We start from the raw sequence: 14,089 nt of genomic DNA on the forward strand, positions 1-14,089 counted from the left end.
AAGATTACGCTGGGCCATTTCCAGGAACAATTGATTATGATCTCTTAACAAAATGGTTCTTCTAAAATACTATGTATCTATCTTAATTTCTATAAAAGTTTCTAATTCCTAATCCTGATATATAAGGCTGATCATCAGCAATAAAGCTTCTACAAGAAAACCCAAATACAAACTGCAATTGTACTAAAGCCAAAATCACAATTAGTAGAAAGTGGGAACAATGAAATTTCAAAAGTTAGCTGTATTCTTATAAAACCTTGAAGTATCATGTTTGATCATGCTTGGACTAACATAATTCCCTGTCGTAGCATGACCTATTCTAAAATACTTTCTATGAATAAAATAAATTCAGTTTCTATTATAAATAGAAAAACTTACGCTAATTGTAACTAAAGAACCATATTAAAAGAATGCAACCCAGCCCAAAATGGACACTGGGCCCTTAGGAATGTGGCCCAGCCCAAAGTTCATGCTGGGCCATTTCTGGTAACCCTAGATAACCATCTAAAGCTGGAAACAGCTCTCTAAATGTATATACTAATTCTACAAATATATTTTTAAATCTTATAAAGAAGCTTGTATCACGTATAAGGCTCCCAAATGTGATCTGAGTTTGAACTGTGTTAAGTTTAAAGCCGAAACCACAGTCTGTGAGAAACGGGAACATTGGATCTCTAGAGTCAGCCATGCCTGTCATATTCTCAGAACTTCATGCTTAGATCATAAAAGTCCCGGCCAGTGGGTAACGCTAAACAACAAAGAAAGGAGGAGGGAATGGGCCTTCAGCTCCTGAACCAGCCTGGTGGTCTCAAAGTCCGCAGCCCGCCTGGATCCCTAATGCTCAGGCAGGCCTCCACGGCCGGCTCCCAACATATAAAGTCCATTTTTATCAGGTGATGTTTTCTATCTTCAACCTCAGTGATGATTTTTGGACTCAATGCTGCCTCAGTTATGTCTCCTGCAGCAGCGGGGCTATCTCTGTGTATGATGCTCATGGTGTCTTTACTTTAGCTATCATGTGACTCTATTGAACTTAGGAAATGCTCTAAGCATGAGCAAAATTGTTTACAGGCTTGCCAGTGCAGCTGCAGGGGAGTTGAAGCAATTTCCCAATGCATCATGCTAAATTGCTGTTTTTACTAAGTAAGCAAACAGTTAATAGGATTAAACTGGGTTCTTTATTCTGTCAAGAAAATTATCATAGTTTTATAAAATAATAATATTTATATTCAGACTGGTTCTAACTTGTTAATCTATGGTATACAGGAGCTCATACTTTCAAAAGAGTAGGGAGGAAATGTCTCTTGGAAATATCCCCGTCTTGGGGAGGGAGCCTATTCTGTCAACCTTTGCTGAAACCCATTACAAGATTTCCTGGCACTCAGAGTTCATTATATTACTATTTAATAGCATTGCAGATTGATCTTACTCTAAACCATAAAGATAAGTTGCAAAACTGATTAGAGATGATTCTTTACTTGACATGAATACTTGCTATACAATGACTTTAAAGAGTTGATTGAAAATAAAATTCTCTTTGTAAAGACATGTGCTTTAACACATACACTTCTGGGAATACTGGCCATCCTTGACATACTGATTAAGCATGTACACGACTGGGTGCCCAATGTTCCAGGAAGCACTGGGGTAAGAGCACTGCTCACTCTCGTCTTCACTGTTGGAATTTATATCGGATCGCCTTTTTCTCTACAAACCATTGTCTCTTTACAGAACTCAGTTGGCACCAGGTGTTTTTGTGTGGGGGTCAGGGAGTGTACGTGTATAGAGAGTATCTTTCTTTCCACCTCACTAGAATATCCACTCCATGAGGGTAGGGTCAATGAATTTTGCCAACTGTGGCATCCATGGAACTTAGCGGTCCCTGGAACAAAAAAGCCGTTCAACAGAAATCTGTTAAATGCATTAGTGTATTTGTTCACTCATTTTGTCATTTAGTATTGTATTCATCTAATGTATATTGAATGCCTTCTCTAAGATAACCACTGGCCTAGGCATTAAGAAAGTTAAAAGAAGTGTTGAGATGCGTGTGTACACATTTGTGTGTATAAATTTTCTACAGCTCCAGATCTATGTATTTCTGAGGAATCAGTAGCACAGATTCTAAAGGCCATAGTACAGAACAACTGGTAGTTTATGTTACTGATTGAGCTGTGATTACTATTACACTCTGAGTGAGAGAACCTCTTTTCTGATGTCAGAGTGAAGCATCTTTAGATGAGAGGGTTAAACTTAAGTATAGAATCTAGTTTTAAAATATAAATTAGTCTTTTTTTTAGAAATGACATTTAAATTGCACTTAAAATATGAAGTCTGATAGTAGTAAGACAAGCTAGAAATATATGAGTATATTCTTAGTTTAGTGACACAAAAGAGCTATTTAACCCACAGTTAAATAGTCCAAAACAATATAATCTCCATTTTATACACTCTTTACAGGATAATTTATTCTGATTTCTAAATGGTGATAGAATATGAAATTCTTGAGGGAAGAAACTCTAATTTATTAGCTTTTATTATGTTCAGACTAGTTCTTGCAATAGTGTAGATACTTAAAATATATTTGCTGAAGCCGGGCTCGGTGGCTCAGCCTGTAATCCCGCGCCTTTGGGAGGCTGAGGTGAGTGGATTGACTGAGCCCGCAGGTTCGAGACCTGCCTGGGCAGCGAGACCTCATCTCTACAATAAATCAAAAAATCAGCTGGGCGTGGTGGCGCATGCCTGTAATTCCGGCTACTCGGAAGGCTGAGGCAGAAGGATCACTGGAGCCTAGCAGGCCGAGGCTGCGGTGGCCGGGAGTGGCCACTGCACTCCAGTCTGGGCAACAGAGTGAGACTCCAACTCAAAAAAAAAACAAAAAAACATATATATATGCTGAAAGGTTAAGATCTCCAATATATGAAAAGTTAGTACAAGCCAATAAGAAAAAAAAATCATTATAATAGTTAAAAATGCACAAGATATGACTATAACATTCAATTCAAAATATATAAAAATCTTTATTATATTTTTGTGGAAAAGTAAAGGATGCTAAACTTAAAAGAGCAAGTTAAAACAATGAGCTTTCCCCCCACTAAATTGGCGAAAATTAAAGAGAATGAAAAGACTTATTGTGAAGGTATAAAGAAATATAGCACAGTTGTAAATAGCTTTGAGTTATGTTTGTTGACATAGTGCTCCTGAAGGACTATTAGGAAAAATATTTCATAAGCTCTATTGATGACAAATAATTTGATCCAGCAAATCTACTTCTAGGAATTTATTTTTAAGATTACTTGACAATGGAACAAAGCTGTACGCACAAAGATAGTTTATATTAGTGAAATAGTGTGCCTCTAGATTGTCTTTGGACCCAGGATTCCAACCTCAACTTTTGTTAGTTAGTTGGCCTGCCCAGCAGATTTTGGATTTGCCAGTCCCCACAACCACATAAGTGACTTCTTTAAATTCAGAATCTCTCTCTCTCTCTCTCATATGCACATATACCATTTGTTCTGTATCTCTGAAGAACCCTGACTAACATTGTAAAGTATTGTCAGCTTGGATGAATCCTTCTAGAGAGGGTAAGTATCCCAGATGTTTTGGGCTGGTTCCCCAAGAGAAAAGTTGTGTACCAGTAGGACTTATTAAAGAAGTGCTTTGGCAAGATCTCAGAAATTAAGTGGGAGAAACAATACAGGGAAACTAAGCAAGCCTCCAGTTTTACACAAAGTCCTAGCCTCAGCCTGGTATTGCAAGGGAGTTCTGGAGGGCAAATTACACTTTTTGCAAAATTTGGCCCTAGGGGAGTCAGGAGAGTAAGGTTTTCAAGCAATAGTACTATTAGTTAAGGACTGTCCCTGGGGGTTGGGGTGAGGTCAATTTTCAGATACCTCTGAATGCTTGTCTTTGCAAGCGGAGTGACTTTAGAAGCTCAAGGTATGTCCTCCTAAAAGATCCCCAGGTGGGGCATTACAGGCAGAGAGACACAGAAGCCAGAGGAGGGGCACACAGGAACTATGAAAAGGATTGCAGGGGACTTGGGCATCCACATTGTCCATTGCACCAGGACTCTAGGTATTATCACAGAAACAGGATAGTGAGGATTAGGGTAAAGTGAACTTATGTCTATTATTAAGATAGGGGCTCAGAGAAGTCTAATTTTGTTAATAAATAAAACAAGAAAAATATTTGCTAGACTAAACTGCTAGAACTCCACTTATTCATAAAGCAGAGATGGTTTACCTTCCTGTTTTGTGAAGTGAGGTTCCCCTGTAAAACATGACATGTTTACAGTAGTACTTTAATATTTGGGTACTAAGCACTCTCTTCTTTCTTCCTCAATCTATTTACCTAGAGTTAGAAATTAGTTGTTATTGGCAAGGAATCTGTAAAATGTAGGAGTAGGATTTTTTTTTCTCTACCTCATACTAATGATGTTTGATGAAATTTACCTTTGCTCAGCAGACATCCAAATAACTGAACATTTTAGCTTATTTAGTAAAAATGTCAAGTACAGAGTTACTTGGTGTAGGGAGATAAACTTGTCTAAGACACGAGATATATAGTATGGGAGCAGGGACACAATAATAGGAGTATAGATCTACAAAAACTGTGTCTAAATATTGAAGCAGAAGCTACTGAGGTAGCAATTAGTGGCAAACAAAACAAAACAAAAAAACAACACAAACTGTGTTTAATTGGGAAAAAAAGCATGCCGTTTAGTATTTATATGACAAAAGATATTCTTCCCTGCTTACTAAAGAATACTACCAAGTATGAAATTCCTTTGAAGTGTTTTCCAGTATTATTAATTTTCAACACACCAGCCTGCTCTATTTATTAGGTGCCTTATACTTAGATATTATATGAGTGAGAAACAAAGTGGAAGGCTCAGTCTCTGCCCCTAAGAAACCCATAATAAAAATGAGGATAAACATGTACCTTCCTCTTTGGTCCTATAAATATAATGGCTGCCGATTATTTGGTGGGCTGCTGTCTGTCCCATTCATTAGACTAACATTTTGCTTTCATGACTTAACCTAATCTTCACCACTTACTCCAAGATGTGAGTTATTATTCGTATTTTTAAATTGGGATATTGAGGCTTAGAGAGACAAAATAAGTTGCTTATGATAAAACAACTTAGTATTTGGCTAAATATTCAAATCCTAACCAAAGCCATCTTTTTACTAAGTTAGCCTGGCATGTTCAAAATAATGCCGAAAGGCTTGTTATCCAAATTAATCTGCAATAGAACAAACATACAAAACCTATCAGAAATTAAATTTTACAAAGCTGTGTTTGAAGTCAAAGGTCAATGAAAAAACAGTGTGCTGATTAGAGCCCCAAGTATAGTATTGATAAGTAATATGGAGAAGCAGAAACCCTGGTTTTGTTTTGCTTTTATTTTCATTGTCAGGATGATCTTGAGATTATAGAAGGATAAACAAACATTGGTCACTGAGAAATCGAAATCTGTACAGGTAAAGATATTTTCAGACAGTACCTAACAGATTTAAATGAGCTCAGGTCTCCTGTGAGTTGAAACATGCCCTTGAAGACTAGGACAGCCTCAGATAGATCAATACTCTGTTATTGTCTCTCTGAGTACTCTGAATAACAGTGTATGTCTTAATGTATAAGTATATATTTGCGTGGCTATGTCAATGACTTTTTTTCTATCTATACTTTAAATTCTGTGTCTCTCTGGTAGCTAGTACAGTGCCAGGTAGTTGGTATTTAGAAAACTTTCAAAAAAGGAGTAAGATCCAGAAGCTTATACGTGGCCTTTAAAGAATCAGTGAAAACTGAGGAGGATGGCTCTCTGATTTTGTTTTTGTTTTTTTTTTTGAGTTGGAGTCTCACTCTGTCGCCCAGACTGGAGTGCAGTGGCCTCTCCTGGCCACCGCAGCCTCAACCTGCTGGGCTCCGGCAATCCTTCCGCCTCAGCCTTCCAAGTAGCCGGAATTACAGGCATGCGCTACCACGCCCGGCTAATTTTTAAAAAATTTTTTGTAGAGATGAGGTCTCGCTGCTCTGATTTTGAAAAGGATGTTTTTGGTAACCAGGCAGCACTTTTTACAAGTCACACACTGGTGGCCTAGAGGGCACAAAAACTTATAAGAATCTATCTACTGGTATAGAAAAAGTTATTGAATCTGAATACTAGACTTGTAAGGACATGTAATCTTCTAGTTTGTAACAGTTTCACCTTCCTCTGCTATGTTACTCAGTTTTATTCTATGGGTAATCTAGGATAAATTTTTGGTTTAGAGTCCAAAAAATTGTTGGCATTGATTCCACATGAAGTTTTAGACTACATAATTGCAAATTTAGGTGATTTGTAAAAAAATTGGAGAAAAAAGTGATCTCTAGGACACAGCCTGGCTCCTTTCTGTGACAGTATTTAGCAGAAAATACAGTAATTGGGACAGTGGAAAACTAAAGAATGCTGCTAGTGAAATAACCTATTCAACATGTTTATTAATGATAGACGGTATTGGTGAATCATGCCTAAATCTAATTTTCTAGTATATTTCTAAATAATATACTTATATGGTATTTCTGATCAATTTTTGTTGGTATTTTCAGCCTTTCTATTTTGGTAATTGAGAGTCTAGTACTCTTAACAGAATCAGGATAACATTCAGCATCTAATAACATATTGAGTGATTGGGGCAAAGAATTTCTTAAAACAGATTAAGGACAGAAGTTACCCTCCCACAACAAGATGTCATAAAAAAAATAAAAAAACAACAAAAAATCAGCAACTCTCCTACATGAAATATGGACACATTTTAAAATTTCTCTAAATTATCACCATCATTTCTACTCCTACTCAGCTTTTCCCATTCAATCTGTTTAAGAATAGGGCATCTTAGGTTCTAAAAAGAAAGATTGTATATTTCCTCATCTTGTCACACTGATTTAAAAATAGTATACAGAGAAAGTGATCTAAAGAGTGTATCTAAACTGTCTCAGGATGAATTTGATGATTCTGTTAGTATTGGACAAAGATCTTTGAATTACAAGAAATTGGTCTATGTGACCTTGAGAAAATCATGTCTCTGAGCCTTTTCTCATTGAGAAAAATAAAGTTAATATTGCCTACCTTAAAGAATTGCTGTTAGGATCATATGAGATTATATATAATATCTATCGTATACTGAATGCTTACTATGGGCCAAAACCGTGTTGCATTCATCATATTCATTATTTTATGTATACTTCACAATAAGTCAGGTATCAGCCAGATATTTTGTTGTTGCTGTAGTTCTAGGAAAAAATAAATTTTAAAATCCAGAATCCTCTTCAGATGTATGCTACTTCTCAAGGATATTATTTTATTTTTATTTTTTTAGAGACAAGGACTTGCTCTGTCACCCAGGCTGGAGTGCAGTGGTGTGATCATAGTCCACTGCAACCTTTACCTCCTGGGCTCAAGTTATCTTCCTGCCTCTGTCTCCTGAGTAGCTGGTACTACAGGCATATGCAACCATACCTAGCTCATTTATTATTATTATTACTAGTAGTAGTAGTAGTAGAGATGGCATCTTGCTATGTTGCTCAGGCTGGTCTCAAACTCCTGGCCTTGAGTAATCTTCCTACTGCAGTCTTCCAAAGTGCTGGGATTACTGGCATGGACCACTGCACCTGGCCAAATCCTTTTCAGTTTCCTTTTCAGAAATCACTCACACCTATCATTTGTGAGTTTAGAATACAGTGCTGATGGCATTGTAGTGTCAAGAGAAGTTGTATAATGTATGGCACAAAATTTTACCTTCTTACTGGCTACTGCCTATTAATTCCACTCCCTCCCCCATCTTTTGTTTAACCTTAAAAAAAAAAATTAGATTTCCCTGGAAATTGCAAGTTGGTTGCCTTCTATTATACAAAACTAACTTTCCTTTTTTAAAAGTTTTGATAACTGATATTGAAACTCTTGAGATTCCTTTTTCTATACCATCATCTAAAAAATGGTTTTTAAAAAACAATCCTCTATTTATCAATGTAATACATTCATAGTTAAAAACCAAATAAGACTAATGGATGTGTTTTGAATAGAATATAATCTCCTGTTCTACTTTTCCTTGTTCTCAAGTCCTACTCTCCTATTTTATGAACTTCAGATTTTTTACTGGTTTCTTCTGTAATTTTCCAGCATCTTTTAAAATATTTATATCTGCACTGCTATTTCTTAATTTATCAATCTTAGTAGTCTTAGAGTTCATATTTTGGTAGTTCAGGAACTATCAATTTTAATGTACCCTCCTCCACACATACAGACTCATAATCATTCATACTGTTTTCTCAACATAGTTTAATACAATTTTTAACCAGCTCAGTACTCAGTTTCCACACTACTGAATAGTTGACTATTATTTACTGTTGAGCTTAGTAGTACACTATTTTTTCCTTTTCCCAAATACACTCTATTACTGTACAACTTTTATTATTCCACTTTTAGTACTCTATTTTTCTTTTTCTTTTTTTTATTTTAAAGATGTGGGGTACAATTAAAGGTTAGGTATACAAATGTTCATTATGCAGGCACCCTTGTTGATGAGGTGTGCCTCTCCCTCCCCTGGCAGTTTCCCTCAACTGCCAATCCCCGCCCCCAATTCCCCTGGCAGTTTCTCACTACTGTCAATCCCTTTCTTATAGTATTGATGCAGATTTTTCAGGTCAGCCTGGGCTATGAGAGTGTCAGCTCAAAGGTCAACCAAGCCCCAGAGAAAGTCGTCAAGGGGACTGGTAAGCCTAGCCCCAGAAGTATCAGCTCTAATGGGTTGGCAAACCAAGCCCTGCGAGTGTTTCTGGTTTGGTGGGCTGGCAAGCCTAACCTCCTGCGTGTCTCAGCTTCAGAGTTTCGCCTTCTTCCTGCAGCTCTCCTGTTTCAGTCAACTCCGATGGCTGGCAAGCCAGCCTCTGGGGTGCACGGCTCTTCAGTTCCAATGATCTTCTGCAGCTCTTCAGGTCACAGCTCTTCAGGGTCCAGGTTCTTGTCTTGCACAGAAAGAATGAGGGGCAAGGATGACTGGAAAGTGAGTAAGCAGGATTGAGAGGACAGAGAAGCTCCCACAGTGGGAGGGGACCCGAAGAGAATGTCCATCTGGGACCAAAAACCTGGTGGTTATATAGCCCTAAGTCCAAGTCGATTGTCTAGCACTAACTGTGAGCTATAGCTGTTCTGATTGGTCAGTATTAATGTTGGGAAATAATGTTGAGCTGATTGGTTGCTTTTCGATTCCAGCAGTGAGTACTTAAGCTCTAGCTTGGGAGCCTCCCAGGGAGCTTGTTTACTGAAATGCTGAGCCTGAAAGGCCTGCCAGGATTTTGCTAGATTATTATGAGAGGAATGGCCTATCTGTCTGCCTAGCCTTTTTCTAGCTATCTCCTATCTCAGTATTGTGATAATTGCTCAAGTTCCGCTCATGAGTGAGAACATATGGTACTCTGTTCTTTGTTTCTGTAATTGATCACTGACTATGACAGACTCTAAATCCATCCAAGTTGCTGTGGAGTCCATATGTTTGTCCTTCTTTAAGGCTGCATAATATTCCATTGTGTATATTGTATATGTTCCACATATTTTAAATGCAGTTCAGCTTCGATGGGCAACATGGTCGTTCCATGCTTTTGGTATTGTGAATACACTGCAACAAACATACATGTGCAGGTATCTTTTTTGTAGAATGATTTGAGTTCCTCTGGGTATCTTCTCAGTAGGGAGATTGCTGGGTCATAAGGAAGGTCAATTTCTAGCTCTCTCTTTCAGAAATTGCTACACTGTCTTCCAAGAGGTTACACCAGTTTGCATTCCCACCAGCAGTGTAGACGTGTTCCTTTTTCTCCACGTCCTAGCCAGTATCTGTTGTTGTTTGTTTTATTAATGATGGTCATTCTTACAGGGGTTAGGTGGTATCTCAATGTGGTTTTGATTTTCATTTCTCTGATGATGAGTGAAGTTGAGCACTTTTTCATGTGTCTGGTGGCTGCCTGTATATCTTCTTTTGAGAAGTGTCTATTCATATCTTTTGCCCATTTTTTAATGGGGCTGTTTGTTTTTTTCTTTTCATCACATTTGAGTTCCTTGTAGATCCTAAATGTTAGGCCTTTGTCAGATAATACAGTTGGCAAATATTTTTTCCCATTCGGTGTGCTGTCTGCTTGCTGTCTCTCTTGATGGTTTCTTTTGCTTTACAGAGGCTCATCAGTTTGATGAGGTCCCATTTGTCTATCTTATTTTTTGTGGTATGGGCACTTAGGGTTTGAACAGGAATTGGTTGCCAGTTCTAATTTCCATAAGGGTGTCTCCTGCATTTTCTAAGATTCTTATAGTTTGAGATTTTACATTTAGGTCTTTGATTCATTTAGAGTTAATTTTTGTGTATGGTGATAGATAGGGGTCCTGTTTCAATCTTCTGCATGTGATCAGCCAGTTTTCCCAGCACCATTTACTGAATAGGGTTTCCTCTCCCCAGTGGTTATTGTTGGAGCTTTGTCAAAGATGAGGTGGTTGAAAAATTGAGACTTTGTTTCTGGAATCTCTATCCTGTTCCATTGGTCTATGTGCCTGTTCTTGTAGCAATACCAGGCTGTTTTGATTATTGTAGCCTTATAGTAAAGTTTGAAGTCTGGAAGTATGATACCTCCTGCTTTGTTTCTTTTGCTAAGGATTGTTTTGGCTATTCGTGGTCATTTATGTTTCCATATGAATTATGTATTGTCATTTCCAGGTTTGAGAAGAATGATATTGGTAATTTAATGGGTATTGTATTGAATCTGTAGATTGCCTTTGGTTAGATGGACATTTTAGAAATGTTGATTCTTCCTATCTGTGAGGATGGAATATTTTTCCATTTGTTTGTGTCTTCTTGGATTTCTTTGAGAAGTGTTTTGTAGTTCTCATTGTAAAAGTCTTTCACTTCTCTGGTTAGGAACATGCTGAGGTATTTCTTTTTCTTTATTTTTTATTTTTATTTTTTGGCTATTGTGAATGGGATTGTGCTTTTTGTTTAGTTCTCTGCCTGCTTGCTGTTGGTGTATAAGAATGCAACTGTCTTTTCCACATTTATTTTGTACCCTGAGACTTTGCCAAGGTCCTTTATCAGGGCAAACAGGTTTTTGACAGATTTTTTTTTTTCGATTTTCAAGGATATCATCAGTAAAGAGGAATAACTTGACTTCCTCTTTTCCTATTTGGATACCCCTGATTTCCTTCTCTTGTCTAATTGCCGGAGCTAGGACTCCCAACACAATGTTGAACAAGAGGGATGAGAGTGGGCAGCCTTGTCTTGTTCCAGTTTTCAGGCTAAATATTTCCAGTTTCTGTCCATTTAGCAATATGTTAGCCGTGGATTTAATGTAGATGGCACTTACTATTTTGAGGTATGTTCCTTCTATACCTAGGTGTTTGAGGGTTTTTATCAAGAAGGGATGCTGAATTTTATCAAAAGTTTCTTCTGCATCTAATGAGATAATCATGTGGTTCTTGTTTTTCATCTGTTGATATATTTAATTACATTTATGGTCTTGCAAATGTTGAACCAGTCCTGCATCCTGGGGATGAAGCCTACTTGGTCATGGTGGATGAGTATTTTTATTTTTCCAAAGCCCCAATAAATCCGATGCTTTTTTTCAATTGCTAAAACATAAATAACAATAAGGAACTTAAACAAATCAACAGAAAAATACAACCCCATCAAAAAGTGGGTGAAGGACATCAAGGGGCACTTCTCAAAAGATGACATACAAGAGGCCCACAGATGTTTAAAAAAATGCTCAACTTCACTAAGCATCCGAGAAATGCAAATCAAAACCACAGAGATGCCATCTCACAGTAAGAAGAGTATTTTTATTTGCCCATGGAATGCAAATGTCACACAATGATTAACTAGTCACAGTTCACCACATTTGCCAATTCTTGGGTTGACTGATGTGGATCATCATGGATTGAAGCATTTAAATAGTCATCATCAAAGTCTGATGGCCCTCCTGAACATGGTGAATCACTCAGGTCAAAGTGGCCCTCTTTGAAATGACTCAACCATTTTCTTGCTGTGCTTTCCCCGATGGCTTTCCCCATAAATGGCCCAAATGTTTCAAGCCACCTCTGCTGCTTCTACTCCTCTGTTAAACTCAAACAGAAGAATATGTCAGAAGTGTATTTTTTTCCCACTCGACACTTCACTTTCTTTAGTCCACAAATAGCACCAACTTTCTTCAAATCTGCAAAATGCAAGTTGTATTCACAAGCACAACATTGTCACTCCAAAAGACAAATGACAAACAATAAACAAACTCCCAACACCACAGTGTTGCCATGCTAAAAACAAATGCTATGAACTTATTCATCAGCCTAATATTGCTAACAAGTCAAAAAACAACATATGTTGGCAAGGTTGCGGAGAGAAGGGAACGCTTATATACTATTGATGGGAATGTAAGCTAATTCTGTCCCTGTGAAAAGCAGTTTGGAGATTTCTTTTCTTTTCTTTTTTTTCTGGTTGGAGTTTCACTCTTGTCACCCAGCCTAAAGTGCACTGGCACACTCGCACCACCGCAGCCTCGACCTGCTGGGCTTAGGCGATCCTTCTGCTTCAGCCTTCCAAGTAGTCAGATCTACAGGTGTGCACTACCGTGCCCAGCTAATTTTTTTTTAAAGATTTATTTTAGAGACGAGGTCTCACCATATTGCCCAGGCTTATCTTGAACCCTCAGGCTCAGGTAATCCTTTCACCTTGGCCTTCCAAACTGCTGGGATTACAGGTTTGAGTCACCGCACCCGGCTAGGAGATTTCTTAAACAACTAAAAACAGATTTACCATATATTTATCACAGCATATATTTATTCATAATAGCAAAAATATGGAAACAACCCAGGTACTCATCACCAGTGGATTGGATAAGGAAAATGTGGTATATATATACTCGTACACCATGGAATACTAAGCAGCCAGTAGAAAGAACAAAAACATGTTCTTTGCAGTAACGTGGAGTCAGTTGGAGGCCATCTTTCTAAGTGAATTACCACAGAAACAGAAAACCAAATACCACATGTTCTCACTTATAAGTGGGAGCTAAGCACTGGAAACACATAGCCATAAGGTTGGGAACATGGATGATTCTTAAAGTAGGGAGGGAGGAAAAGATTACGAGTTGAAAAACCACTCATTGGGTGCCATGCTCACCACCTTGGTGACAGTTCAATAGAAGCCGAAACCTTACCATCATGCTGTATATACAGGTAACAAACCTGCACACAGACCCTTTGAATCTAGAATACAATTAAAAAAAATAATTAACACACGTGTTTTTTTTCTTCATCTGAAACCTCCCATCCACCCCCCTCCGTCATCTTCCAGACTTAGCTGGTTACACTCTAGGCTTCAAAAACAAATGGTATCCTGGAATTTTATTTAATCTTCTTCAGTGTTCAATTCTATTTCTAGGATACCATGTATTTCTTTCTTAGCTTATTCCTTTATTATTTTTATTTTTTAATGCTTTTCTTGTTTTATTTATTTATTTTAAAATTTTTATTTTAAAGATGGATACAATTCAGGGTTAAGTATACAAATGGTCATTGATCAGGTAAAATTTGGGCCTCACTTTGGTCCCCACTTCGCCTGGTTTGAGATCAGGTACCCTTATTAATGAAGTGTGGTCCCTCCTCCCCTGGCAGTTTCCCAGTACTGCCAATCCCTTTCTTGTAGTATTATGATAATTGTTCAGGGTCTGTTTATAAGTGAGAGCATGTGGTACTGAGTTCTTTGTTTCTGTGGTAGATCACTGACTATTATATACTCTAAATCCCTCCAAGTTGCTGCAAAGTTCATAATTTTGTCCTTCTTTGTGGCTGCATAATATTCCATCATGTCTATGTACCATATTTAAAAAAATCCAGTATGCTTTTGATGGGCAGCACAGTTGATTCCATGTTTTTACTATTGTGAATAATGCTACAATAAACATGTGTGTGTAGGTATATTTTTCATAGAGTGATTTGAGTTCTTCCAGGTATATTCCCAAAAGGGGGATTGCTGGGTTGTATGGAAGGTTGATTTTTAGATCTTTTAGTAATTGC

Source organism: Carlito syrichta, unplaced genomic scaffold (assembly GCF_000164805.1).
Source record: "Carlito syrichta isolate Samal-C Ts95f unplaced genomic scaffold, Tarsius_syrichta-2.0.1 Scaffold287763, whole genome shotgun sequence".
Taxonomy (NCBI): Eukaryota; Metazoa; Chordata; class Mammalia; order Primates; family Tarsiidae; genus Carlito; species Carlito syrichta.